Source organism: Gorilla gorilla, chromosome 1, assembly GCF_029281585.2.
Source record: "Gorilla gorilla gorilla isolate KB3781 chromosome 1, NHGRI_mGorGor1-v2.1_pri, whole genome shotgun sequence".
In the NCBI taxonomy this organism is placed as follows: domain Eukaryota; kingdom Metazoa; phylum Chordata; class Mammalia; order Primates; family Hominidae; genus Gorilla; species Gorilla gorilla.
In genome coordinates this window covers 42,661,699-42,677,681 of record NC_073224.2, presented here as the reverse complement: position 1 = coordinate 42,677,681, position 15,983 = coordinate 42,661,699, and positions in this window count along the sequence as shown.

Genomic DNA, 15,983 nt, shown 5'->3' with positions numbered 1-15,983 from the left:
TGTATAAAAGACATAGATTCTCTGTTTTCCTGTGATAATTTTGTAGTATTCATTTGCAGTATAAAAATTTTTTGTTTGTTTTGTCTAATAGGTACGTAGTGAGATCTCATCATGATGTTAATTTGCATTTCCCCAATGGCTAGAGATGGTGGAAATCTTTTCATGTTCTCATTTGTCATCTGTATATCTTCTTTGGTGAAAGGTTTCTTCATGCTTTTTGTCTATTTTATAATTGAACTGTTTATTTGCTTTTTAAAAAAAAAAACTTTGTTTTGAGAGTTCTCCATATAGTCTACATACGATTACATTTCAAACATGCAATTTTTAAATGCTTTCTCCCAATCCGTAGTTTGATTTTTATTCAATTTATCAATGTTTTTCCTTTTTTGAATCATGCTTTGATGTCATATCTAAGAATTCTTTACCAAGTTCTGGGTCTCAAAGACTCTCTCCTATATTTTCTTCTAGAAGTTTTATGGTTTTACATTAACATTAAAATCTATGATATGGCTGGGTGCAGTAGCTCACGCCTATAATCCCGGCACTTTGGGAGGCCGAAGCAGGTGGATCACGAGGTCAGGAGATCGAGACCATCCTGGCCAACATGGTGAAACCTCGTCTCTACGAAAAATACAAAAATTAGCTTGGCATAGTGGTGCATGCCTGTAATCCCAACTACTTGGGAGGCTGAGGCAGGAGAATCGCTTGAACCTGGGAGGTGGAGCTTGCAGTGAGCCAAGATCGTGCCACTGTACTCCAGCCTGGTGGTGACAAAGCAAGACTCTGTCTCGAAAAAAAAAAAAAAATCTATGACCCATGTAAGTTGATTTTTGTATAAGGAGTGAAGCTTAGGTTGGTTCATTTTTTTGCCTGTGGCTGCCCAGTTGCTCCAGAACCATTTGTTGAGAAGACTATCCTTCCTTATTGAATTGCTTTTGCACTTCTGTCAAAAATTAATTGGTTGTGCTGTGTAGCCCTATTTTTGTGTTGTCTATTTTGTTCCATTTATCTATGTTCCTGTCCCTCTGCCAGTATCACACAGTCTTGATTGAGATAATTTTTTTAAGATGGAAAAAATGACAAGCAAGTCTATGGATCTGCCTAACTTACCATCCAGTAAGAAGGAAAGTGATTCAACAGTATTTAGATAAAGTGGTAGTGAAAAGTAGATTTTCTTCTTGCTAAAATCTCACCAAGTCCAGTTTTCTCAATATGCAATTGCAATTAACAACTTCTTGGAGGGTTTTGTTTGTTTGTGTGGGTGGTTTTAGTGTGTCACACATGAGAAGCATCTAACATTGTACCTGGTGTGTTGTATGCCATCAATTTTATTGCTTGTCATTAATATTTACCATAATTATCATCTTTATCATCCATGCTCCTCTCTGATCCCCTTGTAGTGAGTAGTTACACAGAGAGGCCAGCATTTCTACCCCTCAAACCACATCTCTTACCTATACTTAGAAGTTAAAAATTGCTTTAAGGGAAAATAAACTTTTTTGCTTAGCAGCCATTGTGCCTGCTCTTCCCACCTTGAAGAAAAGGGAAATTTATCTAAAGACAGGCAACAGACTCCAGGGTAGCAGAAGTGAGCAGGCATTCCTTCATGACCTTTACAGCTACCCCCCTGCCTTGTGCCTTTTCAGGTAAGACCAGCAAGCGGAGCACCTTGGCCTGGGCCTGGCCACTAGGGGTGGCACATGGCATGTTCAGGGGCCCATGTCAGCCTGGGCCTAAGGGGAAAGAAGGTGAGTCACTCACATGGTTCCAACTCTCCTCGGAACCCTCCAGCCCAGTCATCTGGGATCTAAATTGGGAATCCCTGAAGCTTAGCCAAAGCCACAACGGTCTGGCTTAGATCTTCCAGCTGAGGACAGGCCTGGGAGACCACACAAATCAATGGGTTAATAAGGATTTTGAGGGCCGGGCAGTGAGGGTTGCAGCAGCTGGGATGAAGAAAGGGAGAATCATTATTTTTAATTTCAGTAAGTCCCTGTGTTAATAAAGGGGCTGAATGAAATGTGAGGATGGGGGTGGTTGGGGGTTGGGGAGGGTTGAGGGAAGAACCCATCATTTTCTAAATGTTTGCCTGCCTGACCTTTGAAATCGGAGTGGAGAATTCTTCAAGTCTGGTAATAGCAAACACTCTTCATCATGCCCTTCAGTGGCTGCTAACTGCAGACAGCTTTTTTTCCCCTTAACAATAGAAGAGATGGAAAAGAAAAAGGCAAGCTTTTGGCCTCAGGGTTTTTTTTTTTTTTTTTTTTACCACAGCCCTTTCCGCTCCAACCTACATCTAAGAGGAAGGGAAACTATCTTTTGTTATCACTCAATCTCCCTTAAATTTAAGAACAGCTGGGGATATTTTTCATGATTCATTAAATTCACATCATTCCAAAGAAATCTTCCTGCCGATTTATCTTTGCCTCAGCAGTTGGGGCTCCAGGAGTGTGCAGTTTCCTGAATGCCGTCAACCTGCGTCCACTGTTTTGGGCTGAGTCTGTGATCTTTCATGCTGGAATATCTTTTTTTGAGGGTGAAAGAGAGCGGGAAAGGAATCAGGGTATTGAAATGAATCTTTCCAGTCAATTTTTATCTTTCTGGAGATAAAGAGAAAGTCGTATGGCTGTCACAGCTAAAGACTAAACCCCAGCTAATGTCCTCAGCAGGGAAGAATAATTAGTAAATTCTCTAATTAGAGTCCTGTTTACATTTCTCTGTTCATAGAGGCTAATCCTTGTGTTTAAAGAAGATATTCTGCCTTGATTAAAACCATTGGTTTTAATGAGAGTCATGGTAGAATCCATATGGTAAATGTAAATGTGCTCGAGTTCCATACGTATTCAATTCACGCATTCATTCATCCATTGAGGACCGACTGTATACTGAGGAGTGTACTCGATTCTAAATACAAATATGACATACTTTCTATCCGTGTGGGCTAAGACAAGCATAATAAACAGGCTTCATCCTCCATACCTACAGTCATCTATTGGAGGTAGTTTTCTAGAGCATTCTGAAGTCATTTCCTGGTCCTAGAGAAAGGAGAGCTTGACTGGATTATTGATATCCATCATGGGGGTAGGAGAGTGGGGCATACTAAAGAGAGAAAGGTCCTGCCCAGCTTATTTGTTGAGTGCCCAGGGAGTGTGGAATACCATGCCAAGGCCTTTTGTGTCCCCCTCACTCAGGCACACAAAGGCAAGGCTGAACACATTAGAAAGTGGTCGGTGAAACCCTTGTCTTTCTCCCTCTAGGAACTCGTGGTTCTGTACAAGAGCCATACAGGGCCCCAGGGTTAGTCACCATGTTCATCTGTGGATACCTACCATTAAAAAGTCTTTATTATCATAAGTCATTGTGCCACATGGGCAGCAAAACACAAAGATTGTAAGCTCAGGTTCTGAGCCAACTCTCTGGGTTACATCCTGGCTCTGCCATTTGTAGCTGAGTAAATTTAGGCAAATTACTTCACCTGTCTGTGCCACAGTTTTCTCACCGGTAAAGTGGGGAGAAGAATACCTACTTACTGGATTGTTAAGAGGATTAAAAGAGTTCTGATGGGCGTGGCATTAAAACAGTGCCTGGCTCCTTGTAAGTGCCACTGTGTGTGATCATTAGTGCCGTATGGTTGTGGTTGTTACGTTACTGACCTAGCCTGGTCAGACTCAATAGCTGAACAATTGAACTTTCCTTCCCTTCACCCCTTTTTGGTTTCTCCTCTCCAATACCATTATGTCCAAGTAGAAAAAGTAAATAAACAAACAAAATATGTGCATTCTTTATGTGTGGAGTTAATGAGAGCCCCACATCCTGAGAGATTCACTCAGGGTCCTTCTATAAAAATCAACTGTAACCACATCTGCCTCTTCTGGGATGAAATACAGTAAGTTCGTCTTCTAACAAGCTTTCTAGGAACTCAATAATGGTGAGACATTAAGAAATAAGCCATAAGCACAGTCACCATCCCTGAATAAACATAAAGTAAAAAGCTTAGGGAATTCTGAAAAATTATTTCACTGACATTAATGATGGAAGAGCATTCTGTCCCTTACATGGTGTGTGCCCTGATGGCCAATGAATGTTCTATCTTTCCTTCCCTGTAGTGGACACTGTAGGAATGTTTCAAAAAATTACCAGACCTGGTTTCTACCCCCAGGGAGCCTGACCAGGGAGGCTCCTAACACACCCATGGGAAGGGATAAACAATTTGCAAAGCCAAGGATTACCACAAGGTCTCTGATTGCTGAAGAGACACAGAGTAAAGAGGGGTCTGGGTCAAGAAACTTCCTGGGACAGATGGTGGGATCTGAGAGAAGTGTTAGATGGACAAGTCATTTGAACTGAGGTCTCAGTGGGAAGGAAGGAAAGGAAATCAACAGGTAACCTAAAAAAGACCAAGCACTCTCAAATACTTGGACTCATTTAGTCCCCAAGAAAACTTCTGCGTTGAGATTAAGTTGCCATTTTCATACAAAATGAAATAGATACTGAGAGCCTTAGTGTCAAAGAGTCCTGAGACTTAAACCCAGTTATGGCAGACCCCAAAGTACTTGCCACTTGATCATGCTATATCCTGGGAAGCATAAAAGGTGAGAACAGCAGATAAATATGACCTCAGAAACTGAAAGACATTGGCCCCTGAGAAAAAGCTCTAGGGAAGAAGATTGGGCAGGTGGATGAAGAATCCCTCAGGAAGGAGTGGAAGGGATGGCCCAGGTAGAAAGAACCTTGTGAAGGAGGCAGAAAGCAGAGAGGGGTGTGATTGTATATTAATAGACAGGTTTTCATTGAGTTTTGTTTTATTTGTATGTGTGTTTATTTTTACTGAATTTAATGAGGCACTGAAAGGACTTGATTTCACAATGAAAACTGCCATTTGGAATCATTTTATTTCTTGTCTTATGTATACTGACCTACAATATACAGGTGATTCTCCATAAAGAGGCCGAACTGCCACGGACAAATGGGGAACTTCATTTCTAACCTTGAGCTTTCATGATCTGCCCCATCTAACTTCATCCAAAGTTTTCCATCAGAAATTAAGGTGGTCAGTTTGGGCTTCTTTTTTGAGACAGAATCTGGCTCTGTTGCCCAGGCTGGAGTGAGGTGGTGCAATTTCAGCACACTACAACCTCCACCTCCAGGACTGAAGCAATTCTCCTGCCTCAGCCACCTAAGTAGCTGGTATTAAGATGCCTGCCATCTAATTTTTGTATTTTTAGTAGAGACAGGGTTTCACCATGTTGGCCAAGCTGGTCTTGAACTCCTGACCTCAAGTGATCTGCCCACCTCAGCCTTTCAAAGTGCTGAGATTAAAGGCGTGAGCCACAGTACCCAGCCTAGTTTGGGCTTCTTTATCTCTTTCGGCCACCAGAGGAGAAGGTGAGGCTAAATTATAGTCCATAAACTGACAAAACAAGCCCCACAGTCATTGAACACAACTGGGTGTTGTAGCCAAAATTGGCCTTCTAAAATGTATAGTTCTTCATGTCACCTGCCTGCTGAAAATATTTTAATAGTCTCCAATTTCTCAAAAGTTAAGTTCAAATCTCTTAACTATGTGATACAGTGATTTAGCATGCAGGCTTTGTGCAGAGACACATCTGCATTTGAATACTAATTCTACAGTCTCTTAGCTGTGTTACCTTGGGCAAATTACTCAATCTAAGACTCAGTTTCCTTTTCTGTAAAATGGGGTTAACAGTTGGACCTCCCTTGGAGGTTGCTGTGAGGATGAAATGATAAAATGCATCCAGAGCCCTTGTTCTGTGGTCTAGTGCAATGGTAACTATGCTTGTTTTTTTTTTTAACTTATGAGTCCCATTGATGGCCTTACCCCTAGTGCCACTCCAAAATAGCTTCTTAACACTCCCCCCAGCCCCCAGTATTGCCAATCACCATGAATTTCATTTTATTTCTTCTTGGGCATAGTTTTCTCTCTTGTACCCGTGTGCCTTTGCACATGTTGTTCCCACTGTCTAGGACATTCTAATTCTTCCTCTTGGCATGGCTAATTACTAGTTATCCTTCAGACTTAGATTGAACAGCCTGCCTTCCCTGGCCACGGCACGTCGAGTTAGGCACCTTTGTGTGTGTCCCCACAGCACCTCATGCATTCCATGTCATGGCATGTAGTAGTGGACTGCTCAGGGGTTCCCTCCATGGAGGCTTGCTATGATATTTCCAGGGCTTAATCCAATGCCTGGCACATCATCAGCACTTAAATATGCTTCACTATTTACCAATGAGTGCTAGGTCACAATATCATTACAGAACACACATGGCACCCAATCACCCTCCTAAGAACCCAAGGAAACAGTGGGTGTTTGCCCAAGCCCTTCATCCCTGGGTACTTATAGCCGCAGGACATTGGCCCCTCCATTGGGTTTCACAGTTCTTGAACACCTCTTTCTGAGTCCACTCAGTCCCTGGCAGAGACCACACTAAAGAGCAATGAACAATTTATCTTTGGAGGCCACACCAAAACCCAGCAGGACTCTTGTTTAAAAATTATTATAAGAAGTTCAAGATCATGGCAGCAGAGCATTAAACAAAGCACAGGGCCCTTCGAAGCATGGCAAGGTCACATGCCTGTGACGCTGGCCCCAGCCATGCCTTTCTCCACAACCCTGTTCCCAGAAGGACCTGCCATGCCTTTTCTCACTAGGGCACCAGGCACTTAATGAGTCTCCTCAGGAATTAAGTGATTTTTAAAGGTAACCAACTGGGGTGACAAGCTTAACACTAAAAAATGAATCACTAATGGTGGAATTCCTGGCCTCTGTGGCAGAGATAATTTTGGATAGAGCTTAAAGGGCTGGCAAGAACCTTAAATTCCACTATTTTGTTAATATCTCATCACGTATTAGTTTTTTATGTTAGTATGCCTAAATGTAAGTGTAAAATACACATAAATACACATATATTTCCTGAATTGAGAAGATTTTTTTAACTTCATTGTATTCATCAGTAAAACAGACACTACAATATTAATTTGGGCAATTCAAATAGATGCTCTGAGATTTCATACTAGTAAAGAGATTAGAAATCTTTCATCGAAAGTACCTTTATGATCAAATTAGGGTAATTACTTATCCATAACTCTAAATAATTATTATTTCTTGATGGTAATGCCATTCAAAATCTTTTCTTCTGGCTATCTTGGAATATTCACTACATTATTATTTGCTATAATCATCCTACTGTGTAACAGAACATCCGAACTTCTTGTCTAACTGTAACTTTGTACCTGTCAATTATAAATATTTAAAAAATTAATTTTAAAAAGACCTTTATGTAAGCAAGTTTAACAAGGGACTCTAGAAATGCAAATGTCAGACCTCTGTAACAGATATTTCATAATACCAGACTGCCATGTGGTTTCAGAATTTACTCAGTTCAGTGGTACTCAACCCTATTTGGTCATTAGAATCACTTTTGGAAGCTTCTAAACACTCTTGAGGCCTGGGCCTCAGATCAACAGAATCAAAATTTCCACAAGTATGGCTGGGGCATCAGTAGTTTGTGAAACTCTCCCAGTGGTTTAAATGTGCAGTAGGATTAAGAACCGCTGCTCTAGGCCAGGCGAGGTGGCTCACGCCTATAATCCCAGCACTTTGGGAGGTCAAGGCGGGTGGATCACCTGATGTCAGGAGTTCCAGACCACCCTGGCCAACAGGGTAAAACCTCGTCTCTACTAAAAATACAAAAATCAGCTAGGCATGGTGGTAAACGCCTGTAGTCCCAGCTACTTGGGAGGCTGCAGCAGGAGAATCACTTGAACCTGGGAGGCAGAGGCCGCAGTGAGCCGAGATTGCGCCACTGCACTCCAGCCTGGGTGACAGAGGGAGACTGTCTCAAAAAAAAAAAAAAAAAGAATCGCTGCTCTGGTTGGACAGATAATTCCATCACAGGTACAGGTGTTCCTGCAATGCACCAAAAAGTGTTGAGTTGAACTTCCATCGGATGGTGATGAAAATCACGTGCTGTTTAATAGCCTATTAATTTAAATCCACACGCAAGGAGGATAGCCTGCTCCCATAAACCATCATTATTATATATTTGAAAGCAGTGAAATCCCTTTACAAAAGGGAAAGAAAGAGACAGAGACTCAAGCTTAAGCCTCAAAAATCATCAATAAAATATCAGTATCATCCCATGGTACAAAAATCCCAGTCTCCATCTAAAACTGCCTGACCCTAAAATATATCAGAAGCTTGTTCTAATCACAGAAGATGTGTTCTGAATAGGACCGTCCCTCTCGCAATGGCTAAGTCTGCAAGTCACTGTTTTTACTGGAGCTGAAAAATTAATTCCTTTTCAGAAATATTCTCATCTTCTGTTAAAAGAAAAAAAAGGCTTTTTTGATGTCGAGTGACAGGATTATAAAGTGACCCTCTGGGTCAGAAGGAGACTTTTCTTTTTCTCATCAAGGAAATCAATTTCTAAGTCCAAGTCTCTTAAAATAATATATTCTTGTGGCACGCACACAGCTTTTTTGATCTGCTATGAAAAGAATAAGAGGTAAAGAGGATCAGGGGTGGCGATGGAATATTATAATCTGCCACACTCACACATCAGCCTTTCACTAAGTAATTCCAGATAAATTGAGGATTTACATATTTAAGATTAAATGGGAGAAAGAGTAGCTGATGCATAAATATAGGAATACAAAGATATAACTGAAGCAGTTAACTCTTAAAACTTGAAGTTACTTGGTGCTTATTTTATCGCTCCACTTCGAAGTTTAATGTTTATTAGTGACTAACCAAGATAATCTCTTTCAGATCAATTGAACTCACAACCTGCCCTTAGGGAATTTTTTTCCCTGTCCTCTGAAAATCCCAATTACACCGACAAGCAACAGTTAAATGCATACAAAGACGCATAAATGCAGCAGATGGAAAACAGGAGGAAGCAGCTGGAAGCGTGTTTCCCTCAGAACTGTTTTTAACAGCCTGTGCACAAATAATGCCTCTCTAATACAGAGATAAAAATAAAACATAAATATTGAGAAGGTGACTGGTCACAGCAACAAGATGGCATGAGATGCTGTTATCTTCCCTGGTTCCATTACCCTTAGATCACTCCAGATACTCTCCCATTTGGGGGCTTCCAAGAAATCCAGAAAATGAGATTCAAGTTTAGCACCCTGACTTTACTAAGAGCTCGGTTACAACCTGAACTTTCCCCTGACGCCGCTCCCAAGAATCAGATGCCTGCGTGGCTTTTGTTAGTCCCCTGTTAGAGCCGCTAAAGAGTGCCAGTATTTCTCTCTAACTTCGCAACAGCTTAAACTACAACTTAGCACAGCAGGGCCTTTCCTTAGTCAAGACTTTGATTCCACGGCACCGAGAATTCTTTACCCTGGAAGGAAATGCATCTTGTATACACGAAGAGACTTCTGACCTGCCGTTAGGTAGGGAAATTAGTTTGGGCCCTTTTTCCAGTGATGATAATAATGAATTCATCTGATGCTCCCTGAGGCTGAACCTTGCTCATCAACTATTCGTTTCTCTTTCAAGCATTTCCTGACACTTGCTAAGCCTGAACTTCTGTGGCAGGTGCTAAGAAAGAGAAGCAAGTGAATATGGTGGAAGGCAAAGGAAGGGGCCCATGGGGGCAAGTGATGGGGACTGCTAAGGTATTATCAATGTTTTATTTCTTGACCTGGGTGCTGGTTACTTGCTGTTCTCCTTATAATAATGTATTAAGTAGTATATTTGGGTTGTGTGCACTTTTATAATCGTATGCTACTTTTCACAGTAAAAAAAAAAAAAAAGCGAAAGAAAGAAGAAAAGAAAAAGCAAATATGAAAAGCCCAGTCAAGGAGTTTTCAACTTAGTAGAGAAGATAATATATAACTGTTATCTTGCATACAATGCAAGGGGATGTGTGATCAATGTCATAAGATAAATATAAATTGCTGTAGGAATTAAAAGATCCATCAGGATAGATTGAGGTTATTAGATAAGGCTTCATATAGAAGGCAGTAGTTGAAATAGGAAAGAAAGATGGACAAGAATTCAGCAACAAAGCTGGAACTCAAGGGAGATGGGCATTGATCAGTGTTAGAAATGCTTGTTCCCCAGTGTTGTAAGAAACAGCGCTTGAACATAAATTTAACTTCCTTAGCAAGGCCATTTTTTACTTTCTGCATAAAGGGTACACTCGCCAGTACACCAAACAAAGGAGACAGGGTCATTTATAACCTGATGAGTCCACCCTACTGCTGTGTCCGGTTTCCATTCGCTGGAACGGGACCTCACATTCTGTGTTTGTCCTGATTGGCTAGCAACTTAGAACTTTTTAAAAGAGGCAAAGGCAGAGGAGAACAAAGGAAGGAGGAAGTACCTTGTGGAATGCTGAGAAAGGTAAAAACACCTTCAAATAAGGAAGGGGAACAGGCTATGACCTAATCCTTGCTTGGACCAGCATAAGCATGCCAGGGCATATACTTAGGCTAAACTGCAGAAGCTAAGAACATAAAGTACATTGATTTCTTTATCACGGCTAGCAGACATTTAAGAATGTTAGCACAGGTCTTTGAATAAATTTTGCTTCTAAAAGAAGTTACTATTTATTCCTAATTAGATGGGGAGGGAAGTCTTTGAAGAGGAACCTCTACTTTACTTTTTACAATCAGGAAGGAAGAGCAGGAGCAAAGGGGGAGAAACGTTAGACCGGCCCTCCCCGCCACCCCCGCTGCCCCACCCCTGCTGCCCCACCAAGGCAATGGAGACCAGGTCATTTAACGAAAGCATGGAGATGATGGAGATGGATGGATAGGGTGGGGAAAGGAATTGAGAATCAAAATCAAGGAGTCAAGAGAGTTTTGAAATCTCATCTAACAACTCTATATTTTATTTGGTGGACAAAGGCAAACTATAGAAGATTGTGAGCAAGAAGGTGTTATATATCTGGACTGTATTTAGGAGAATTAATTTCGCAGTGAATTGAAGGGACAGGAGTGTGGAAACAAGAAGGCCATTAGGTTATAGCAGCTTACCGTTAGCCTTCAGAACTCCAAGGTGGCGGTGGGAGAGGTGGCTCTCTGAGGGCTTAGGAACTCAGGGCTCTACACCTACATTGCCCTGGGTCCCTTCTTCACTGTAACATCCCCTCTGCCTTTCTGCAAATAAATTCCTTAGTAAGGATGTTGTTTACCTCCACTAGTGTATCTTCCCTATATTCATTCTTTGAATATTATAAAAGCTTTTAATATGGGAAACATATATTCTTCTTTTAAAAAAAATCTAAGTATACAGCAGGAAATCACAAATTAAGCAGCTGTTCTGAATAGCGCAATACGAAAATCACTTTTTTTTCTTTCCGCTTCAAGTTTAACATTCCCCTTCCCCTTTGCCTTTATCCATGCAGTTTCTGTGGATGGGAGGTTGCTCGTGAGTGTGCATAAGGACATATGCACACATATGCACAGGCTGCCTGTGCCTCCTTCTGAGTTCTTGGTGCTTCTTCATAAAAGTTTCATTTAGTCCTACTAGAGTTTTCATTAACCCAAAACTGCTGGCTACCTTACTTTTCACAGCTGTGACCAGGGTAGCTGTTAGCATAAGTAACAGCCACAGAGCCACCAACTTTGCTGCCATGGCTTTCTTAGGCCTCATCAGGATATGTCAGAAACATGAACAATACTTACACATCTATTTGGTGTGTTTACTCTTCTTAATTATGGATGAACTGGTATATTCAAAAGTGAATCAAGGCCAGGCGTGGTGGCTCACACCTGTAATCCCAGCACTTTGGGAGGCCAAGGTGGGTGGATCACCTGAAGTCAGGAGTTTGAGACCAGCCTGATCAACACAGTGAAACCCCATCTCTACTAAAAATACAAATTAGCCAGGTGTGGTAGCACATGCCTGTAATCCCAGCTACTCGGGAGGCTGAGGCAGGAGAATCCTTGAACCCAGGAGACGAAGGTTGCGGTGAGCTGAGATCACACCATTGCACTCCAGCCTGGGCAACAAGAGCGAAACTCCATCTCAAAAGAAAAGAAAAAATAGTGAATCAGAGGAGCTGAAGGGATGGCTCCAATATTTGTTTACCTACATCAAATGCTTTCAGAGGAGCCAGGATTGGTGCATTTTATAAATTACACACATTTCTTTTTCTTGCAGTAGAATTGATGTTCTCTATCTCTTTCTGAGGTCTGTCGTTTAAATGGCTGATGCACGGCATTTTGTTACTTACTTGGTTTCTGGTGCCTTGCATTTCTCAAATAAGGACAGTTTGAGAAAGTTCCAGGTTCAAATGAACCAGATGCCAGTAGGAAATAAACCTTCTCCCTCCTTTTACGCAGGTTTGCTCACACCCACAGCTGGGTCAGGTTTATGGCCGAAAGGAAGCTTATCATTGTTGGCTGGCTATGAAGCCAACTGCCAATTTGCACATATGGCTGTTCCTGGACCCTGCCGTGTTTCCCCTGTGACTCATTCATTTCAGGTGCTATAGCAACAGGTCTGGGATACAGACATGATGAACTCAAGTTCCTCTCCAGCCCGAGTTCAAAGCACCTTTTTGCCCTTCAATAGATCAGAAGAGATTTTCTCTTTAAATACCTGCCAGCTGACCCCGAGCTGGCCAAAATAGGACAGAATTTTCCACCAGGACTTAGTAGAATCTTGGGAGCTTCTTTCAGAAGAACTTAGTGTGTTGGGATGGACAAAGCTTCCCTGTGAGTCAGAAGCTAGGGTGGCAGCTCTAGATCTATCAGAACAAGCTAAGACACTAACTCTCTGAAGTTGGACCAGCTCGTTTGTTCATGGTAACGGGCCAGGTTGCAATGAGGTTCCCGTGGAGAAGTGAGAAAAATGGGAAGAGTGTCTTGAATTTTTTATTAAGCTAAGTTATTTTGTTGAACGTGCTGTCCTTTAAAATTTCTACTTCTCTAACGTTAATAAAAAAAAAAAAAAAGCACCATTCAAGGCCTGCTTCAACTATTGGCTCCTTTCAGAAGCCTGTTCTGATACCCTCAATGTATCCCAATAGTTCTTTTAATCCTCATAGTACTTGATATTTTTCTTACCTAATGATGTTTATAAGCCCTTTCTTTTGTTTCTTTTGTGAAAAAAAAAATACTGGGTTTTTTAGCCCACATATGGGTTTAGAAAAAGGTGGGCAGTCTGACCCGGAGTATGCAACATTTTTTTTTAATCCATCCACCTATTCTTAACTCCATTTATGAAATTCAGAAGTCCAGTAACCACTGGGCCTGATGAATTCTAAGGAACATTCCAGGAACACACTTCTTAAACTTTCTGTGAGTATGGATGCCTGTTATCTCAGGTTGTCCCCACAGAATCCCAGCAAAGTACCAATTGTAGAGGAAGCCTATGTACTTTCTTTCATTCATCCCACCAATATAAATGCCTGTTATATGCTGAGTGCTAATTCCTGCCCTCAGCGAGCTCACAGTGTATTAAGGGTAACATTTAGGCAACATATAGTAAAAATATGTATGTGTTCAAGTAAGTATATATCTCTCTCACATGAACATTAGACAGCCATGCAAGGTCCTTCTCTGGTTATATTTGTTTATTTAGGGATAGACTCACCTTTTTTTTTTTTTTTTTTAAACGGAGTTTCACTCTTGTTGCCCAGGCTGGAGTGCAATGGCACCATCTCAGCTCACTGCAACCTCCACCTACCGAGTTCAAGCAATTATCCTGCCTCAGCCTCCCAGATAGTTAGGATTACAGACACCTGCCACCACGCCCAGCTAATTTTTGTATTTTTAGTAGAGACAGGGGTTTCACCATGTTGGCCAGGCTAGTCTCAAACTCCTGACCTCAGGTGATCCACCCACTTTGGCCTCCCACTGTGCTGGGATTACAGGTGTGAGCCACTTCACCTGGCCTAGATTCACTTTGATTCCACTCCCATCCTCCTTCCTCTCCATAGGCAACCTCCTAAAGTCTATCCTCTTATGTGCACCTGTTCTAGCAAAACATATATTGCTGGTTCATGTGAATATGTTTTTATTTTGCAAATGATATTGCTACATATCATATCTTGTTCTTTTCCTTTTTTCCTATTTCAGATCCATCCACACTGCTGGCATACGTCTAATTTTGATAGAATTGATTTCATCTTTTTTTTAAGCCTTAAAGCTTGTGTTTTTGAAATTTGTTTAAAACCTTCTCCACCCCTAATCACAGAGATATTCTCCTGAATTTTCTTCTATACCTTTGTACTTTAATCTTTCTTGTTTTGGAATTTAATCCATCTAGTGACCTGATGTGATGTAGTTTTATTTTCCACTATACTGTGATCCAGTCATCCTGATATTGTCTACACACAATCTAGGCTCCTTCTCTTTATTTGTAGTGTGTCCTTTATTACATAAGTGGCCACATGTACACTTGTGTATCTCCAAGATAGGTCCTTTCAGAGTGACTCTCCCAAGGTCACTCAGTCTGTAGGCAGCTTAACTGAGATTACATGCTCTCCAGCCCATTTGATCACATTGCTCTCCTAAGATTAATAAAGCTCATAGGGTGTCAGAGCTGGAGACAAACGTAGGAGTTATCCAGGCTAACCCTTTCATTTTCTATCAGATAACTAAAGCCAAAGGGGCTAAGTGTCTTGCCAGAGTCACGGAGCAAGTGGGCCAGAGCACAACTGCATTTCAGATCTACTGATTTCAAGGTTCCTGCTCCTTTCACTGCACCTGAGAGTGCTCTAAAATCAACACAGCTGTTTATACACAGTAAATCAGAGGGGAGGAGAGAGGGTTTCTAAAGGTATCAAGAAGAAAAATATGAGAAAGATCACAAAAAGTAAGAACACAAGTCAAATAGCACAACAGTGTGTAGTCACAGTGTATGAACAGTCTTCAAAGCACTAAGGGGACCAGGGTGAGCTCTGCATCCCAACCAGATAACCAGCAGTCAAGAAAATATCCAAGTTTCCAAGAACAGGTTAAATTATGTTGATTATATTCTGTTCTGAATGCATAAAAGTGTGTAATATATTTTATCAAGATTCTTATCCAAACGCTTAAAATAGTCATCAAAATTGAAGGCCAGGCGAGACGGCCTAGATGCAATAGCACCCCAGTAGCAACAAACATACCTAGTGCCAGTTCTCCATTTCTGATACTATTCTCTCTAGTAAAAGAAACCTGGAATCATTGGAGAAATGGCTGATTCTAGGACTCAGGCAGGAAACGTACGTGAAGAACCTGGAGCAACTTGTAGTGCCAGAAAATAAGGAGGCGTTCAAACGAGAAAACCACACACACACACACACACACACACACACAGTGATTTGAGAACGTATCAAAAGAATCCAGGAGTCAATAAAAAGAGCTCTCAGTGGTCAGAGCTGGAACAAGTTGAGCAAGGAATAATAGTATTGAATTACAACCCAACATATAAAATAAATATCTGAGTTATACTGACATAAATAAATAGTTGAAAAAATAAAGAAACGTGGGAGAAAAGATAGATCTCCCATGCAGAAGAATTTCAAATAATTTGTGGAGATATACCACCCTCAAAGAGAGGGAGCAAAGCCTTCCCACTCTTTCAGTATGGGCACAGAGTGATACTCTTCCTTTCAAAGAATACAGTATATAAAAAGGGCAAAACAGAGGAACTTTACAGTGCAGAAACCCAACAAACACGACCTCTGCCAGGTAATCAAGTTTAACTCCAACAGTGATAAGTCATGTTGATAGTATGTACCCTTGGCCGGGCGCAGTGGCTCACGCCTGTAATCCAGCACTTTGGGAAGCCGAGGCGGGAGGATCACCTGAGGTCAGGAGTTCAAGACCAGCCGACCAGCCTGGCCAACATGGTGAAAGCCCGCCTCTGCTAAAAATACAAAAATTAGCCGGATGTGGTGGCACATGCCAGTAATCCCAGCTACTTGGGAGGCTGAGGCAGGAGAGTTGCTTGAGCCTGGGAGGCAGAGGTTGCTGTGAGCTGAGATTGCACCACTGCATTCCAGCCTGGGCA